Below are 21,584 nucleotides of genomic sequence, written 5' to 3' on the forward strand. Positions count from 1 at the left end.
TCACCAAATGGAGCCTCCAGTATCGGAATTTGGTTATATGTAATTGAGTTGATGCCCCAAAGGTCTGTAGGACCCCCTGAACAACTGAGGCTATTGCAAAGGCTATAGGTTCTTTGCACAAACTGACAGACAAGACCCTGTTGCTGAAGACAACACCTACTGAAGGTGAAAATGGTGCCTATATAGAGCCTTCACTACTACAGGATGGTGTCTTTGGTAAGGAAGGTACTCTCATGATATATCAATCGAGGAAAAATAAACACCAATCCACGTACAAAATTTTTGATATGCAACCCTATCCTGACTAAAATATAAGATAGTCAATGCTGCAGACATCTTGGGTCACCAAGAAAGTATGGCTAGATAGATTAAAAAAAATACTATTATTCTACAAAAATAATATAGTAATAAAATGATTCTTAGTGACATTCTGCTATACTCATAGATCAGTGTCTTGTTCAGCAATCTCAGAGAAGCTTCATCCTATAGCAGATAGGCAAATATATAGAAACCCACAGCCAGACAATTTTCAGAGAGTAAAAGACTTCGGAACACACAGTCCTACATGGGATGTCTTCTTCTAATTCCTCCTCTCAGTGAGGGGAAAAGAATGTAAGAGTCAGATACAATGGAGGACACCTAAGAAACAAGGTTCCCCAAATCAACAGGATAGATGTACATATGAATTCACAAAGACTGGGGCAGAATGCACAGGGCTTGCTTGGGTCTGCACTTGGTTAAGTCCTATCGACGAAAGGAGATGTAAACACATGACCCCATCCCTAACCTAGAAGCCATCGTCAATTGATATCCACTTCAAATAAAAACTAACTTTTCTCCAAGTGAGTCTCACTGGAGAAACATTCTTTTAAAGATAGGCCCCATGCCCAGAACAGATGGCTAACAGAAATTGAATTTAAAGGAATCTTTGGAGATTCCTTGCCTCATAATGTCATGTCAGAGCTTTTATTTTTTATTTAAATCTTGATTCTTATTTTTATTTAGTATAAATGTTTCTCCCTGTTCACCTACAGGTCATTTGCATATATATTGCAGTTTTCAGTTTTGTGTTATTATGGGATTCCTGAGTGGGCAAACAATTGGGTCTCTGTCTCTACATCTGATTCTTGTGTTTTTGCTTGGAGATCTTTTCCATCTGTCTGATTGTGCTGTTTTATCTTTTTTATAGTATATTATGTTGTATTATATATTTACTATGCTTTTCATTTATTATAAACAATAATATTATTATTTACTTCTAGACTACAGTTTCCCTTCCTCCTGTCTTCCCAGTCCCTCCCCTGACAACCTCTCTGCCTCCCTCACTGACTTCTCTTGCATTTCTCTTCAGAAAAGGGCAGGCCTCCCATGGAATTCCTTTCTCTAATGAGAGACAGAGAGAAGGTAGATCTGAGATCTGGATACCAGGGGATGTGGGGAAGAACTGGGAGGAGAGAGGAAGAGGAAACTCTAATAAGGATATATTACAGGAGAAAAAAATCTGTTTTCCATATATGAAAAATTATAGAAGTTATATATCTGTGAATAAGATGACATGCTCAGACTAACTTTTTAGAATGTGCAACCACTAATCACCTGATGACACAAGAAATATAAAATTGCAAGAAACCACTGTCATCACCAAAACAACAGTATGCTAAAATGTTTTTGCAAGTCCTTCTTACCAGTGTATTTACCAGTATTTTTACTGATATACACCAGTGTCTATCAGTTTGGAATGACCAATAACCTGACATCTTACCTTCAGCTTCTAACTTTGGAAAAACCTGAAATGGAGAGAAAAGCTTTCTATATAGGCATTCATATGGAGTTAAAAATTATTTTATAGATAACATTACTTGTGATAACATCACTTATACCTTGGGTATATAATAGGAAGCAAACTATTTTGCAGCTCTTAGTTATGTATGTATAGATATATTTGATATAGAAACACTTTTGTATTAATGGTCTCTCAAAGTCAGAATCATTTTTTATTTCAAAATATGAAAATAGCTTCATTTGCAGAAATCTTTTTTATTGTATAACATTCAGAAATATATATGTAGAAAACATATATTTTATTCCATGGTCAGCAAGGTAGTAAGCAAGGGTACATAAAATCTTGGGTTTTTTTTAGATTATAATAAAATTACATTGTTTCCCCTCTCTTTCCTACCCACAAATTCTCCCCAAACCTCTCCTTTTTCTTGTTCAAATTCATAATCTCTTTTTCTTTGTCATTAGAGGTACATATGCATATCTATACATATATATTCCTTAATATATAAATACAACCTGCTCAGTTTGTGTAATGTTACTCATTGAAATATTTTCAAGGCTCACCATTTGCTATTAGAGAATCAGTAAATGTGGCTTTTCACATGATAACATTATTTCACCACTTTATGCCCCTCAACATTCTTTAGTTGTTCATAGTTCACTAGGTGGGTTTTAGGACTTGTGTTGTTTTGAAAGAAAATGACCCCCAAAGAGGGTGACACCCTTAGAAGCTATGGCTCTGTTGGAGTTGGTGTGGCCTTGTCAGAGAGAGTATATCACTGTGAGTGTGCACTTAGAGGTGTTTATTACTCAAGCTATTCTAAGTGTGTGAAAGTGTTCATGTTCTGTTGTCTGTAGATCAAGATGTAGAACCCTCAGCTCCTTCTCCAGCAAAATGTCTGCCTGCATGCCACAATGCTTCCTGCCATGATGACAAACTGTAACTGTAATCTAGCCTGAATTAAATGTTTTCCTTTATAAGAACTGCCATTGTATGGGTGTGGATGACAGTAGTGTGCAGGGTGATATGCACTGTGGTGGCCTGGCTCAAGAGGTTTCAGAGGAGAAGAATGTTTGTATATGGTCTAGAGAATAGTCTCTTAGTAATTGTGATACTTTGATGAAGAATGTGTTTGCTTATTCCCCTTCTTTGCCTTCATGTCACCATGCTTTCCACCATGATGATAATGAACTAAACCTTGGAAACTTTAAGCTACCCTCAATTAAATGTTTTCCTTCATAATCGTTGCCATGTTCATCGTGTATCTTTACAGCAATAAAAACCCTAACAAACACAGGATTCATGGTCCTCCCTCAATCTACTATAATGTGTCTACTATTGTTTTTGTGCAGCTCAGGCATAGGGAATCATGTGGCTGAGAATTTATGGATATAGCTACTGACATTATTAGGAAAGGCAGTCTCACAGCAAACTCCCTTATCCAAAGGTTCCTCAATATTTTTCTGCCACATCTTCTGCAGTATTTTCTAAGCCTTATGTGTAGGAGTTGTTTTGTAAAGGTATCCATTGGGATTAGACCTCAAAATTCTGCATTTCAATTGCTTTGTTTTTCTGAAATGGTCTCCATCTGTTGCAAAAAGGAGATTCTTTGATGAGGTATGAGGGCTACATTTATCTGTAGACATAAAGACAAATATTTAGAAGGCAGTTTGCTGGTTAAAAAATAATGAAAACAACAATATCTACAATCATCTACCTATCAAACATGTACATACAAACATAAATACAATATTGAAAATTTAAAAAAAAACATAAAACAAAAAGAACATCAGGTTTGTAGTGCAATTCCTAGAATTTAATGTCTTATAATTCATTTAGAATCAAGTACATACTATATAAAACTATTAGTTTTCATATATAGAATCTTGAATCTTAATGGGTACATCAATTGAGTTGTTTAAATATGAATTATATATGTTTGAAATACATATAACAGAATACCTGTGGTATGCTTGTAAATTGTGAGCAAGACATGTCTTGCTTATTTCATGATCTAGTGATTTCCTCTAAGCTACTTAGTAAACAACATGTACAGACTTTGAGTGTGCACTCACACTTATGAACTCTGTAAGTTCATATGTGCACTGGTCACAAAGTTCCATCCCTAGCCAAGAATTTATTCACAAATGATAGTTGCTAAGAGTGGGAAAAATCAAGTTCCTCCAATTGTGTGACAGAGTATGTCCAGCCACACTGCAGGATAAATCCAGATCCCATGTTCAGCAGTAGTTGGCCAACAAAATTCAGTCTCTATCTTCTTTAATGACATTTTTCTTTAGTTTTTGAATATGTTGACATTGTTTGCTTTTTATTTGTTTTGAAGACAGAGGAAAAAAATGTTCATGGTAGAGTAGGAAAGTGAGGAACATCTGGCAACAGTTGACTGACAGAAAATATAAAAGTATGCTATATAATAAACTTAATAAAAATACATAAGCAACTGATATTTGGCTAAAATCTTTGAAAATTAATGAACCTTTCAGGAATTAAAAAAGTGTTTCTTTTTTGTTCTCTTTTTTTATTTATTATATTTGTGTTTTAATTTTACACATCAGCCATGGGTTCCCCTGTCCTCACCACTCCCTCCCCCACTCCACCTTCTCCCAAGCCCCTCCCCTCCATTCCCATCTCCTCCAGGGTCAAGGTTCCCCTGGGGATTCAATTCAACATGGTGGATTCAGTACAGGCAGGACCAGTCCCCTCCTTCCAGGCTGAGCAAAGTGTCCCTGTGTAATCCCAAGGTTCCAAACAGCCAGCTCCTGCACTAAGGACAGGTCCAAGTCCCACTGCCTGGGTGCCTCCCAAACAGTTCAAGCTATTCAATTGTCTCACTTATCCAGAGGGCTTGATCCAGTTGGGGGTTTGGTTCATAATTCAGGTTTCCATTAGTTTGGAAAATCAATATGGCACTGCCTTAGAAAATTGGGAATCCATCTCCCCCAAGACCCAGCTGTATATACCCAAGGAATGCTCAATCATACCACAAGGGCATTTGCTCAGCTATGTTAATATCAGCATTGTTTGTAATAGCCAGAACCTGGAAACAACCTAGATGCCCTTCAACTGAAGAATGAATAAAGAAAATATGGTACATATACACAATGGAGTACTACTCAACAGAGAAAAACAATGACATCATGAGGTTTGCAGACAAAAGGATGGATCTAGAAAAATCATCCTGAGTGAGGTAACTCAGACTCAAAATGACAAACATGGTATGTACTCACTCATAGGAGGATCCTAGATGTAAAACAAAGATGACTGGACTGCTACACAACTCCATGAGGCTACCTAGAAAACAGGACACTAGGAAAGAAACATGGATAGAGAAATGGATGAGATCTACATGAACAACCTGGATTTCAGTGGGAATAATGAAGGGCAAGATTTGAGGGAAAGAGAGCTGAGGGGAGCAGGAGATCCCAGCTCGATCAAGAACAGAAAGGGAGAATAAGGAATAACAGACCATGATAAATGAAGACCACATGAGAACAGGAAGAAGCAAAGTGCTAGAGAGGTCCCCAGAAATCCACAATGATACCTCCAGTGCAGACTACTGGCAATGGTCGAGAGAAAGCCTGATCTGATCTAATCTGATGATCAATTGGCCAAACACCCATGTTGGAACTCTCATCCAATAACTGATGGAAGTGGAAGCAGAGATCCATGGCCAGGTCCCAGGTGGAGCTCCAGGAGCCCAATTGTCGAGAAAGAGGAGGGATTCTAAGAGTGTGAATTGTTGAGACCAAGATTGGAAAAGCCCAGGGACAAATAGCCAAACTAATAAAAACACATGAATTATGAACCAAAAGCTGTGTTTTTTTATAGTTATGGAAAATGGGAAAGAGTTCAACATGATGGCTATCTTGCCAATAAGTAGTTGTTGGAAGCCTTGTGGGCTACTTTTCAGATCAGCATATGAATGTCAGTCCAATGAGTCTCTGTGAGGCGAGACCCATGGAGATAGTCTCTAACTTGGCAAAGACCAGTGGACCTTGGGACACAGCATAATACTTCTCGGACGGCACAGGCTGCAGGTTCTCTTCTCTCTCAAAGTGTTGATGATTCTCTTGACAGTTTTGTTTCACTTGTCTTGCATGTGACAGATGTATTTATTCCCAAAAACCCCATCTTCTGTTTCTACTATGCTGTCTGCCTCTTGCTGCCTAAATTTTCCACCTTGGTGGACTCATTATTCTGTACTAAGCCCAGGTAAACTCATCCTTCTGAAGTTGGATTTAGTCACAGGGTTTCCTCATAGATATAGGAAATTGATTATAATACTCTCCAGCCAAGTATTCTTCTCTTAAGCAATAATCTTTAAACTTTGCAGTTTCTTCAAGAGGTGGCTCTTTCTAAACCATCACATCCAAATTATTATTATTTCTCAAAGATGGTTTAAAGAGTTCTATCCAAAGTATGATGAAGTTTTGTTTCTGAAGTCTTAATATAGAAAAAATAAATGAAATGGTTTTTATTCATCATTATAAAATTTAAAATGATTCTAGTATCTCTCTGTTGTTTATTGAAGATTGCATTTTAACATAAATAATATAAAATCGAGGATACTCAATGTGCACTTCATTATCATATTCTTGTTATAGAATAGTTGATAAGTTTTTAAAAAGATATATATTTATGGTTTACACTTATAAAATTCAATAGTTCTCTCTGACTCAGAGTATGATATATTTTCTCTAACACACATCATCAATTATATTTCAGAACAATCTTGATGAAAGAAATGAGAACAATAACTATGATTATAATTAGGGAGTGCATGTTAAATGTGCTTTAATGAGGTACTATTGTGAGATCTATCTTGAACAAGCAGAAATCAAGACTTGCATGTTGAATAAGAAAGGCTAAACACAACTCACGGTTAATGAGTAGATACAGAGCTCAAAATTGTTTGGTCTAGGAAGATATCTAAAGCACAATTTGATACATACAGAAAGTATAATTAAATGATAATTGCACTTAGGCACAATGAGTATGGAATAAACAGCTTGTGAGTCAATAAAGCATGAAACAGCTTGCTAAGGTACTTATTGATTGATGATTCATTTAACTCCAAGTTTATTCCATTTCTAATTTAACTTGAACTATCATATCATACTTCATTGGGAAAGCTGGGTGGTGTGACTGGAAGAAACTGTCTGAAATGACAACGTTCATAGTTTCATGTCCTTGCATTTCCATGAGTTTTTCTATGTTGTTATTACATTTATAGGCTCTTGTCTAATAACATAGTAGAGTTTTTATCTTAATAAATTAAATTTTTCATTAATCAAGAAACTTAAAGTAAATAAAAAGTTTATGAATGAATGAAACTCCTACTAATTTTAAATGTTAAAACATGAATAATATTAAAATTTATAGCATATGACAAATCCAAACAAAGACATTCTTACTATTTTCATGAGGAAAACAGAACATGTTATACAGATCAGGCATTTTATTGTAAGAAAAATGTGGTTTTAAATTTCCATGTCTAATTTTTTACCATTCATATGACTAACTCTACTTTCATCAATAAATTATAAGTATGGATGGATATAATAAGCTGCAGATAATGTGCTTTTCATGCAAGCATGAAGACTGGAGTTCAAAAATCTAGCAGCAACATAAGTAAAACATATGGAAGGTTTGGCATCTTCTTGAAATCCCATTTCAGGAGACAGACAGCATATCTCCTTACAATGTTACTACCAAGACTATATGAATAGGATAGCTATAGGTTCAAATGAAAGACGCTACATCAATATAGAATATAGAAATGACTGGGGAGTAAACTAAAGTTTATATTCTCCACCCTTACATGCACCCATACATATATTTTATATCTACCACACATGCACACATGTAAGCATTCACACCCTTGGACACTGAAAGTCAGGACTTAACAATAACAGTTAGTTGGTTGAACCCTGAGTCCTCTAAACTCAGGCTTCTGCAGTACATGCAGAAAGTCAATTACTGCAGAGGGTTATGTCTACCAAAGTTGCTTCAAGCCTGACTTTAATTCAGCAATAAATACCTGGGAATTTGTGCTTGTATATTTGTCTCCAAGGGCAGCCCATCTGTTTTGAATTTGTTCTGAATTTAAAAGTTCTCTTTGTGAATGAGAATACTGTTAGTTACCTGAGTCAGTTATGAAATATATTCTATTATTATTTCTATTCATCATCTATGCATCAGCTTATGCAGAAATCATCTTCCCAATCATCTCCAGCTATATGTGTGCCCAAAAGATGGAATATTTATATGAGACAAACACACAAACAATGGGAAAACACCCACAGCAGTTCTTAGGGAAGAAATGTAGTGGCCCATGAGAGAAATTACAGACAGGAGCAACCAACCAGTCTTTTACCATCAGTGACCTCAAGGTCTTGCCAGGTGGTGCTCTCCATCAGAGTTATTTGTCTGTCAGGTCGACCTGTTGAATCCCAGTTGTCACTTGCTGTATACTCCCATGACCTCTGGTAAAGCCTTTTATACCAGCAGCTCCTAGGACACCCCACGCATAATAATAAATGAATGAATAAATAAATCGCAAGTTTCAGTTTACACTGGCTTGAAACTGTCCTCAAATGAAACAACGGGCTTTACTTTCCACAGCATGAACTTGCATCTGTGCTAACCCTTCATTTGGTTACTTGCAAGCTCCTCCACTGCAAGTTATGTATCATATCAAAAAAAAAAATGTAGCCACCCAATAAACAGTTTGTTCTTTTCCAAATGATAAAAAAACTATCATTCACAAAAGAAAGTTATACTTTAACAAAGAATGACTCATTCTAGAAATATGAGAAATTTAGTTTTTATCAAGTAACAGCACAATTTATTGTTAAATTTATGTCAGTTGAGCAACTTTCAAATACATGAAGAACTATGAAACAAACTCTCATTACTAAGAAAATACTTGCAAGTAGAATATTTGTCTTTTGTGTAAATTTAATACCCACCACTCATAATGTTATAACTATATATTACAATGTTAAAAGAACTATTGATTTGAAAAATAAATGGTAAGGTACTAAAGGAATCACATGATACTTCTAAACATGTGAGAAAAAATAATCTCTTTCCTGGATATTTCACATCAGGGATTTATTTATTTAGTGGCTTTGTATTGGTACAGAATCACTTTAACTCCACCACTTGTTATGTTTAAAATTTTGTTTTGGTGCTCATCAGTTAAGAGCACACATTACTCTTGGAAATGAACGAGTTCAGTTTCCAGCACTCATGATTGACATCTCACAACCGTCTATAATTCTTACTCCAATGGATACAACGTCCTCTTCTGTCCTCAAGGCATATTTCCCTCACCTACACAAATTTTAGCCAGACACACACAAACACAAAATAAAAAATAAGAATAAAATATGTATTAAAACAAAACCATTAGGCTGGAGGTAGGGCTCAGTTGTTATAAGGGTTGACTGCTGTAACAGATGACACAAGTCCCATACCCAGCATGCACAAGTGGCTCACCATCATCTGTAACTCCAGTCCCAGGGGATTCAATCTCTTTTCTAGCTACTGTGGGCACTTCTCACACATTGTGCCAAGGTATACATACCTTCAAAGCACATGAGCACATGAAATAAATACATTTTTAAATGTTTTTAGTTGCATACTTGTGAATATCACTACTTTGGAATTTTAATAATAATTCTTAACCATTCTGATCACTGAACTACAAATCAATTTCTTTCTACCAGCAATATCAATATCAACCAAATTCATTAAAATATGCTTTGATTTAAATGCAGGTTCCAGGGTGCATACTTGGCAACTTATCTAAGATCATCATTTGTCTAGCCTTTCCAAAAATAATTTTTCCCCACTGCCTTGTCAACTAAGGAGTAAAAGCTATTCATTTCAAAGTTCTAAAATTCTCAGAAGTACATTCTTAATACCCCTTCTCCCATTCCTACCAACAGAATAATTGTTGGACTCACATAAGTGGATTTTATCATCCAACATTTCTCAGAGCTGGAAATCTGAGTCAAAAACAAGGTCTTTGTAATGCTTTACCTTCTTAAATGCAGTTCCCTATATGATATCCATGAATAAAATGTTGGGCTTTGTTTAAACCAATTTTTAAAATTGGTTTTTTTTTGTGCCTTGAGCATATGTTAGCACAATATATTACAAAATACATTATATTTTGGCAGTAAATAAGCATTTGATTTATGGACATGTGTGAGTTACTGTTTTTATGAACAAATTAGTTTCCCACAATGAAATGTTACATGAAGGATGATTTGTGTATATAGCCAAAGTAGCAACCAGGGTCAGACTACCCCTGGAGAAATGGATATATTTGGCTAAATATAAAGTCAATGCTTAAATCAAGATATACTGTGCTGAAGAATTCTTGAGTGGTTGGTTTATGTATATCAAGTTATCTGTGTTTCTGAGATACCTACTACTTCTACTGAATTTGTTCCCATAATGGATTCTTGCCTCCTTCCAGGTAACTTGATCTCCTTTAAATTCAAAATTTTAGTAATTCAATTTGTTATATCCCCTCTTTCCAGTGTGTATGCAGAAAAATACATTCCTGAACACAAATGGCCTTTATTTTTGAAGTTTTAGATAAGCCAACATAATCCATGTAAGACAAAAGAAAATGTTGAATAACTTTATTTTAAAACCAATAAAAAGCAAAATTAAGCAAGGAAGAATATAGTCAAGTTCTAATATTGGAAACCTAAGGCTCATATCCACTTTGGTAGCCACTTTCCATTACTAAAATAAATAAAATTGATTGTTGTTAAGTTTTAACCAAGACAATTTGGTGTTGTTCAGTTCAATGTCCGTTGGCCCTTTTGCTTTTGGGACTGTAGTAAAGCAAATAATTGTGGGGAGCTTGTAACAACCCAAACATCATGGCAGGGATGCATGTGAAGAATAGCAGGGCTGAAGGCCCCAATAGCCATTTTCTGTTATTGTTTTGCTTACTGTGTTGTTGTTGTTGTGGTTTTTTTTTTTTCCAAGGCAGGGTTATTTTGTGTAGTCCTAACTGTCCTGGAAATAATGCTGTAGATGAAGCTGGCCTTGAGCTCACAAAGATCCACCTGCCTCTGCCTTCTGAATTAAAGGCATGCACTACCACTGTCTGGTCCCAATATCTACTTGTAGGGCTTGTTCTCAATGATTGGAAGAGTTACCTCTCTGTGATCACCATTAAAAACATCTTCTCATCCTTAATAATGACAAGCTGGATCTACAACTCTAGATACATTGACTTGAGGAGAAAGCATTTAAGATTCAAACTACAGCAGCCATTCCTTAGTTCTTGGAGAGAATTACATAAATCAGTAGAAAATATTCTTCTGGCTCTATGATTTTGTTAGAGTGCCAGATCATTTCCTTATATTCCTGTTGTTCTAAACACATTTGAAAGCATAATTTTGAGGAAGAATCAGATCAATGTTAAATTTGGCTATACTCTTCCAAAAGGTAACCATGGAGATATAGCACAGCACTGACTGTTGACGCAACTGCCTTGAAAGTAAAAAACTCTGCCCTGGAATACAATCACCTATAAAGAAACAAAGACTAAAGAAGATAGAAAGAGAGAGAGAGAGAGAGAGAGAGAGAGAGAGAGAGAGAGAGAGAGACGAAGGAAGGAAGGAAGGAAGGAAGGAAGGAAGGAAGGAAGGAAGGAAGGGCAAGAGCGAGGGAGGGAGGGAGAGATGGAGGGAGGGAGGGAGGGAGGGAGAGAGGAATGGTTGATTGGTTTGAAAGAATGAATCAAACAAATCATTCTCTCATGAAGAGAAGCTTGCTGCTCTTAAGCTTCAGAGTCATGGTCAAAATCAACTAGCTAATATTTGTCCATAACTCAACAGGACATGTCACCAGAGTTTAGATGTGTCATCTCTCATGGTACCCAACATATCAAAAAATAAGTGATTCTTAGTTTGGGGATTTAGCTCAGTGGTAGAGTGCTTGCCTAGCAATCGCAAGGCCCTGGGTTCGATTCTCAGCTCCAGAAAAAAAAGTGAATCTTATAAACAGTTATTAATTTCATTTATCAAAAATGTGTTAAATACTAGGATATACCACTGAATAATTTAAGAATTATATTGGATATGGAGACACATCTTTAATCCCAGCACTTTGAAAATGGACACAGGGTTTTTAAAGTAATTTTCAGCTCCATAGGGAGTTTGAGTCTAGACTAGGTTCAGGAGGCCCTATCTCAAAAATTAAATAACAAAACCAAAACATACAAACAAAAGAATGAAATTCAGAATACATTATTCTTACATAATGAATTATAGAATTAATTATTACAATATTTAAACCATTATATCAATTAAGTATTATGTAATAAGATTTGATATGTTATATTATACTACAAAACAGAACTCATGAAAAACAAATACATCTGACTCTAAAGCTAACATCTGATGCTAAATTTCCTCAGGGAAAATAATTCACAATGAAATGAACTTTAACTAAAACTTAACTTTTACACACACACACACACACACACACACACACACACACACACACACACACACACACACACACACACACACACACACACACACACAATAGAGCACATCATGTGTACAGAAACACAGGAGATTGCAATCTATGATAAAAGGACTTCATCTTATTCAGAAGATCTGCTTCAATGCATATATAGCAATCTAAGCATATCTTTAAGAAAAGTGCACATTTCTATTTACATGATTTGTCATTTTAGAAATGCTCAGTGCCTTTTAAAACTTCATACTGTACATTGAGTTATGAGGTTTTATGTAGTAAGTACATTACACTTGTAAAGCATTTTTCTTCAAGGAGCATAACCATATTGGCAGATTCCTAGAAAGAGGAGACACTCCAAAAATTGAAATGAGTGGTGTGATGAACCAAACATGTAAAAACCTGAATTCATTATATTTCTGGTGTTTTTATAGTCATACTTGAAAGGTGGATCATTGACTTGATCAGCTTTCCTCCCCTGTCCTATCTATAATTGACCGCTGAGAAAGATTATACCCCATTCTGTAATAAGGGTTGTGTGTCAGAGTAAAGAGACTCAATAATTCTATTATTCTTCTTCTATGGGAATGTGGCAATTTTGATGTTAAATGAACTCCCATTTGACAGTGTGACATTTTGGAAATATTTTCTAAGACATAATTGTACTGTTTTTGTTTTGGAAAGTGGTGACAAAATTAATCTTATGTCCAAAATTTTAATTCCAAAGAATAATCATTTAATATTTACTCCAGAGCAGTATCCATTGTGATATTTTTATGTATTGATGTACAAATATTTTACCAAAAATAATAATGTTAAATATAGTTTTTTTTACTCTGAACTCATACAGTAGATTCCCAAAGGATCTTGTTATAATTTATAATTTTAAGACATTGTAGCATTTATTATTTAATATTGTTAATTTCACATTTAAGGTTGTCTTATAATTTGGAATATAGAGAGAACAATTTTACTTGTGTAAGCAATACGAAATGTAGCAAAAATTATTAATAAAACATTTCTATTTTAGGAATGATTTGTGTCATGATCAACATAGATATTTAATGTTACAATCTGTTCTAGTTAGGGTTTCTTTAAAAAATAACATAACCCAAATGAACTTAGATAGGAAAGGATTTACTTAAGTTTATAACTCTAAGGTCACACTCTGTAAGGGAGAGAAGTCATGAGTAGAACTTCTAGAACCAGAAGGCAGGAATCTGGAGGCAGGAACTGAAGTAGAAACCAGGGTAGAGTGTGCAACCTGCTTACAGGCACAATTCAGAACAATCTTCCCATTGTTGGTATCACCACAGTGGGCTGGGCCTTCCCAATCTTAATCAGTCATTTAACCAAGAAACTGTTTCTCTATTGTGCTGATAGGCCCACCTTAATGTCAGATTTTTCTCAACTGACATCTCCCTTCCCACAAACTTGTGTCAAGTTGACAAAAGTCTAAGCAATACAGCAAGGTATGTCACTTGTAGTTTGAGCAATGCATTCAATGTGTAGTTGGGGGTTATTTAAATTTCTTTGAATAAAAATTTAATTGTGTAAAAAATTAAGTAAATAGAATTGACATAATTTTCATTGTCCAGGCAGCTCTACTATATACTGTTAAATATAAAAGCTATTATATATTGTATAAATGATTATATAGAATTATAGAGGTTCTCTATTAAATTACTTCTTTGTTTAAGCCTGTTAGTTAAGATTCATATTTGAAGTATGGGATAGAAGCTGCAATGTTTATATTTCAGGCTGGTTGTAAAGTAAGAGAATATTTTGATTTGAGGGTTAAGAATTCAAAAGATAATTTTCTATTAAAAGCATAATTGCACCTTGCTATATAACCTATGTATATATGAAAAATGGAATATATGAAAGGAAATGTACATTTCAACTTAATACCTATTGATTAAAACTTTTTGTAAAATAATTAATCTAGAATCCTTGTAATTGTCTACCAATTTTATGTTAGTATTGATGATATTCTCTAGAATACATTAGATTTTTAACTTGCTTCTTCTGTGTGAGGAGCTAATAAATACCTGTGAGTTGTAATCACCACACTATGAATTATTAATCTACATTTAAAAAAGGGTAATTGCATAAATTGTAGTAATAGTTACTTCAATGATTGTCTTAATTTAATACATAATACTATCAGGGTTTCTTCAATATTATGAATGTTAATTCTTTTCTTTTTTCCTTCTTGGCATTTCAGTTTTAGTGTTGATCAAGAATGGATCCATTCTGAATGAATCTTTATGCATTTAAAGCTTTTGGAAACCCTTTCTATTATATACTTTCTTTAAAAACTTATTGATTCTGTCTTATTTTTCCTACTAATTATGCATTATAATACTAACCTCAAAGTATTAGATTAAAAAGCAGGTGTAAATGTGATAACATTCAGCTTTATGTCTAGAAAAAGACTGCTCGCTAACTAAGGAGTTGCAAGGGTTAAACATGTACAAGAAAGACAATTCATGATTTGTTATTTAATTAATGTCCCCCCCATCATTTTTCTTCTGTACCTTAATGAGAATAGATAACTTAATTTGACATCTCATTAGTTTACAGTAAACTGCAAGATCTGCTTACAAAAATAAATTATGTTATTAATTTGATAACTGTGAAATTAGGAAGCAAATAATTTGCATTTTAGATACATTGTTAACATTGAGAACCTTTGCAGTACAGAATTATGAAATAGATCATTGAACAACAAAGAATTAAATAGGGCCTGGAGACATGGCTCAGAGGTTAAGAGCACTGACTGCTCTTCCACAGGTACTGAGTTCAATTCCCAGCAACCACATGGTGCCTCACAACCATATGTATTGAGATCTGGTGCCCTCTTTCGGCTTCAGTCATACATGCTGTATACATAAAAATAAATAAATATATCTTAAAAAAGGAATTAGAGAGGTGAGTGCCTGGGGTCATAGTCAAAGAGGCAACTGCTTCTGGGTCCCACCCCTGGAAACAGGCCATCCCGGGAGGACCTGCCCAACTTGGCCCCAGTTTCTGGCCAATCCACAGGCCCTGAGGGAAGGCTCCCCTTTTAAAAGAGTGCAGGCAGACCCTGCAGTCTCCACACCCTGCCCCACACCCATTTGTCCTAGACCCCAGCCACTTCCTGACTCAGTGACCAGCCCCCAGGTCCCATCCTGCCCTAGAACTCCCATCTGGACCAGAGGTGAGTGCCTGGGATTATAGTCAGAGAGGCAACCACCTCTGAGTACCACCCATGGGCACCAGCCATCATTGGAGGACCTGCCCAACTTGGCCCCAGTTTCTGGCCATTTGTCAGGCCCTGCATGAAGGCTCCCCTTTTCCAAGACTGCAGGCAGACCCTGCAGTCTCCACACCCTGCCCCACACCCATTTGTCCTAGACCACAGCCACTTCCTGAGACTCAGTGACCAGCCCCCAGGTCCCATCCACTGCTGAACTCCCATCTGGAGCAGAGGTGAGTGCCTGGGGTTGTAGTCAGAGAGGCAACTGCCCCTGGGTCCCACCCCTGGACACCAGCCATCCAGGGAGGACCTGCCCAACTTGACCTCAGTTTCTGGCTAAATGGCTAGCCCTGAGGGAAGGCTCCCCTTTTCCAAGACTGCAGGCAGACCCTGCAGTCTCCACATCCTGCCCCCACACCCATTTGCCCAAGACCCCAACCACTTCCTGAGACTCAGAGACCAGCAACCAGCTCCCATCCTGCCCTAGAAATCCCACCTGGACCAGAGGTGAGTGTCTGGGGTAACACCCAGAGAGGCCTGCACCTGAGTCACAGCCCCAGGCACCAGCCACTCCAAGGAAGACATGCCCAACTGGGCCCCAGGTTCTGGCTTATCCCCACCGGGGAAAGTTCCCCCTCTCCAAGACCCTCTGATGAACTCTAAAACTCCACTCCCTGCTCCCACACCCATCTGCCCTAGACCCCAGCTACTTCCTGAGACTTAGAAACCAGCCCCCAGCTTCCATCCTGCCCTAGAACTCCCATCTGGACCAGAGGTGAGTGCCTGGGGTTGTAGTCAGAGAGGCAACCACCTCTGGGTCCCACCCATGGGCACCAGCCATCAATGGAGGACCTGCCCAACTTGGCCCCAGTTTCCGGCCATTTGTCAGGCCCTGCATGAAGGCTCCCCCATTCCAAGACTGCAGGCAGACCCTGCAGTCTCCACACCCTGCCCCAACACCCATTTGTCCTAGACCCCAGCCAATTCCTGAGACTCAGAGACCAGCCCCCAGCTCCCATCCTGCCCTGGAACTCCCATCTGAAAAAAGAAATTGAAGAAAATGTCAGGAAATGGAAAGATCTCCCATGCTCATGGATAGGCAGGATTAACATAGTAAAAATGGTGATCTTACAAAAAGCAATCTACAGATTCAATGCAATCCTCATTAAATTACCAACACAATTCTTTACAGATCTAGAAAGAATAATACTTAACTTCACATGGAAAAACAAAACACCCGGGACAGCAAAAATAATCCTGTACAATAAAACAAACTCTGAAGGCATCACGATCCCAGACCTCAAGCTCTACTATAGAGCTACTGTCATAAAAACAGCTTGATACTGCCATAAAAACCGACATATGGACCAATGGAATCAAATTGAAAACCCTGACATTAACCCACACACCTATGAACATATAATTTTTGTCAAAGAAGCCAAAACTGTACAATTGAAAAAAGAAAGCATCTTCAACAAATGGTGCTGGCATAACTGGATGTCAATGTGTAGAAGGCTGCAAATAGATCCATATCTGTCACCGTGCATAAAACTTAAATCCAAGTAGATCAAAGACCTCAACATAAATCCAGTTACTCTGAACCTGATAGAAGAGGAAGTATGAAGTACTCTTGAATGCATTGGCACTGGAGAGCACCTTCTAAATATAACACCAGTAGCACAGAAACTGAGAGAAACAATCAATCAAAGGGACCTGTTGAAACTGAGAAGCTTTTGTAGAGTAAGGGACACAGTCAACAAGACAAAGCGACAGTGCCCAAAAGTCCAATTAAGAAATGGGCTATAGAACTAAACAGAGAATTCTCAACAGAGGAAGTTCAAAGGGATGAAGGACATTTAAGGAATTGCTCAACATCCCTAATTATCTGGGAAATGCAAATCAAAACGACTGTGAGATATAACCTTACACCTGTCAGAATGGCTAAGATCAAAAACACAGAATCAGCCTTTTCAGAACTAAAAGCAGTTGCCTATTGAAATCCTGAATATATATCTGTGGTATGGTGCACATACATTAATTTTCCAAGCTCTTCAAAATGAAATACATCCATTTGCCAAACTGCATTTCTTTGAATATTAATACCTTTCATGTTACTTCCTGCAGGTAATGGAGTTTGGTTATACAAAGAAAAAATAGCAAATTTCCTTGGCTTGTTGGAAGTGATGAAAAAAATATTTCTTCAAACCTTTGCTATTAACATGGAGTTTCTTATGAAACTTAGAGTTTTATATAATTTCCTACCAATAACCAATTATTTCATCATTACCTGTGACAGAGGGCCTGGAAGAATCATATGGAATGTGATATGTGTTTTATACAATGAATGATTTCTATTTCTGATTACATGTTGTAGATGAATAAACAATTAAAGTTAATTCTGAAGTATCTGGAATAAATTCAAGGATTTTAATATGTAAAACAAAGCTTTCTGCATTCTGAGAGTCAGTAACTATATTAAAAGATTCTGGATAATCTAATAAACACCATGAGAATAACATAACATTCTGATTTTTAAACTGAATTGTAAAAGCTTTGAGCCAATTTATTTAATTTTGCTGACTTATAACCTGCCTTTTCTGATTTATTTGTATCATTATACAAGGTGGGGGCTCCAGAAATTGGTTTTTCTTTTGCTATATGAGGGAGAATCAATTTAATTTTTTTCTAAAAGTCAAAATCTCTTGCTTTGGGGATATTTGTTGCTAATCTCTCAAAAAAAATTACTGCATTCTCTTTGCCAAAGTTTATTGTCTGCACATAATGAGGCATTTTTAGCATTAGTGAAAGGTACCAAAATTTCTGCTGAGTCTATTCCTGTTAATTGATGAATTCTCAATGTTCATTTTATAAGCAATTCAGATAACTTTTCTACATAGGACTTTAATTCTTGGCTCTATGTGGTAAAAATGTCCAGTATAAGATATTACTTACTCTCTGCATAAAAATTCCTGCAGGAGAAAAAACAGAAGGTAAAATAGGATATAATCAGACTCTAGATCGAGTTGATCCACATTTGCATCCTGTATTCTTTTCTACCAGAGCCAATTTTCTCTCAGCATTAGCTGATAATTATTTTAGACTCTCTAAGTCCTTACCACCTTGTGAGGTTTGAAATAAATTACTTACCTCTGGAGTACTTAATCTACTTGTGGCCCATAGCCAATTAATATCTCCCAGCAATTTTTTAAAATCATTAAGATTTTATAATTCATCTCTACTGATTTTTTAGATGAATTTTTTGTAAACCTATCTTTTATACTAAATAATTAATAGAATCTCCTCTGTAATTTTTCAGGAACAATTTATAATCCCCAATATGTCTAAATTCTCTTTACTAAATCAAACATTTTCTCTAAGGTATCAAATTTGAATCAGCCAGTAAGATAACATTAGTAGGTAAGATGTCACCCATGTAATAGTAAATTGTAGATTGAGGAAACTGTTTACAAATTGTTTCCAATGGCTGTTGTACAAAATATTGACGCAAGGTGGGGCTGTTGAGCTATTCCTTGTGAAGAACTTTCCTCTGATACCTTTAACAGGCTGAGGATGCTTTAAAGTAGGCACTGTGAAGGCAAATTTTTCTCTACCATGTTCTTGTAAAGGCATATTTAAAAGCAGTCTTTTTAATCTATCACAATAATAGTCCATCCTTTTGGTAATAAATAAGGCAAGGGTATTCCAGGATGTAAGAAACCTGGCTGAGTCACCTTATTTATAGCATTCAGATTGATTACCATTCCCCATTTTACAGGTTGCTTTTTAATAACAGGGACTGGTCAATTCTTCAATATATGGAGCAGTTAGCTACTTCTGTACCAGCCCTTCTAGTGTCTATAGTTTTTCTGACATCAAAAGTCATAGTTCCACCCATTAAGGTTTTCAGTTAACCATTTTAAAAGTAAAGTTATTACTACCTTTGAAAGACGAAAGCTGTTGTGTGCTGCTTATGTACAACCTGGAAAGTCAATAACTCTTCTTGATAATACCTTTTAATATTTTTCTTTAAAATATTCTTTATTTTATAGTTTGTTTCTGAGACTGGAGGAATGTTAACCTATATTTTCCATTGCTGAATCAAATCATGTCCCAATAACTTATTGCTATGTCTGTCATGTATAATTTAATTTTCCTATCTATCCTTATGTTTCTATATACCTGACATATCTTGTACTTTTTTATCTGAGATAAAGATCTAATTCATAGGAATTGAATATTTACCTTCTAAAGAGGACAATATGGATGCCAAGATTTTGATAAAATTATTACTACATCTGTGCCTGTGTCCAAAAAAAATCTCACAATTTCAATGTCATTTACTTGTATTTTTAATTCTGTCACTGATCATTTATAGTATTTTGCCATAATTCTTGTTTTATTGGTATCTCCAGAACTTTTTTTTTAATTTGTTCTACCCTTGATCATATCCAGAGCAGTGTGGTTTGTCTCAAAAGATATTATATTTTAATTGCTCTGTGTCTGTGATTTCTTTAATGCTTGCATTAAATGACTGAAAGAATTTGATATTGGTGCCTGCAAGAAGCTCCTTAAGGTTTTTATCAGTGACAAAGGCATATCTGCCCTGTCCCTTGTTGATATGCATTAATTAGTCCAATGTCAGCATTTGTCATATCATCTGCATATTCCAGAAGGTTGGGGCCTTCTGTTTGGATTATATCTAGAAAATAACATTGTTTATGGGAATGCCTTGCCTAAAATCCCTTTTCAGGTGACCTTGTTTACCACAGTTAAAATATATGACTTTTTAATATTTCTTAAAATTACTAGATATTACTTTTAACAAAGCAGCATCATAAGCATGAGAACCAATATCAGTTGTTATTGTAGAATATTATTTTAAGATGTGTTACATTTTTATGCTATGAAATATTTGTTTAATGAGGCAAAGATGTATTGCATTCTTTTATGTTGCATATTTAACTCTGTGAGACTGTGTTACTTTGCCTGTCTAAAACACTTGATCAGTCCAATAAAGAGCTAAATAGCAAATTGCAAGGCAGGAGAAAGGATAAGCAGGGCTGGCAGGCAGAGAGAATAAATAGAAAATGAGGATCAGGATAAGAAGGTAGACTCCAAGGTCCAGTAAAACAGGAGACATGGAATAAGGAAAGAAACGATATACAGAAATAGAGAAAGGTAAATGCCCAGAAGCAAAAGGTAGATGGGATAATTTAAGAAAAACTGTATAGAAACAAGCCAAGCTAAGGCCAGGAATTTGTAAGTAACAATAATAATCCATTAGTTAGTTTACAATGTTTCATAAGTCCAAATAGAAATAAACAGATAAATAAATAAATAAATAAATAAATAAATAAATAAATAAATAAATGTAAGTACATATTTTCGTGGTTATCATCCTATTTATCTTAAAATTGTGCTTTACTCTTTAATCTTTCTAGTGTTCTTCCAACTTCTTACTGATGGACTATGGGTAAAATCCCATGTGAGGTAGATATGTAGGCTTCTTCTTTCTCAAAAGAAAAAAAATATTTCCTGTGACTTTCTTCAAATACCCTCATAGATTCCTGGAGTTGTGCAGAATACTTACTCTTCTTGTTTTTAGCCCATAAAAACATGAACTATTCCTCTTTTGCCATAGATAACCTTGTCTATAATATTGTGCCATTTAGTTCTCTGGTATTGCCACTCTAGTGCCATCCTTCATTGGAGTAATGGGCCTTTGTCACTACCCTTTGATACTCTCATAAAATCCTGGGCAATCTGATATTTTTCCCACACACCGTGAACTTCTTAGAAGTTGAATCTTTTATATGACATTGGATTTTTAGCATCTCACATTCTTTGTATAGCACATTTTGGTCTTCTGTTATCCTTCCTGAGGTTTCCAAATTCTATTCATGATGTTTAGGTTTTCTTTCCATGAGTCTGCACCTTTGTAAATAATTTTAATATGTGGAAATATGTATAACTTAGAAAAGTAATTCTTGATAATCACAAATCTGAGGGTAGTACTGA

This window comes from Onychomys torridus, chromosome 10, assembly GCF_903995425.1.
Source record: "Onychomys torridus chromosome 10, mOncTor1.1, whole genome shotgun sequence".
In the NCBI taxonomy this organism is placed as follows: domain Eukaryota; kingdom Metazoa; phylum Chordata; class Mammalia; order Rodentia; family Cricetidae; genus Onychomys; species Onychomys torridus.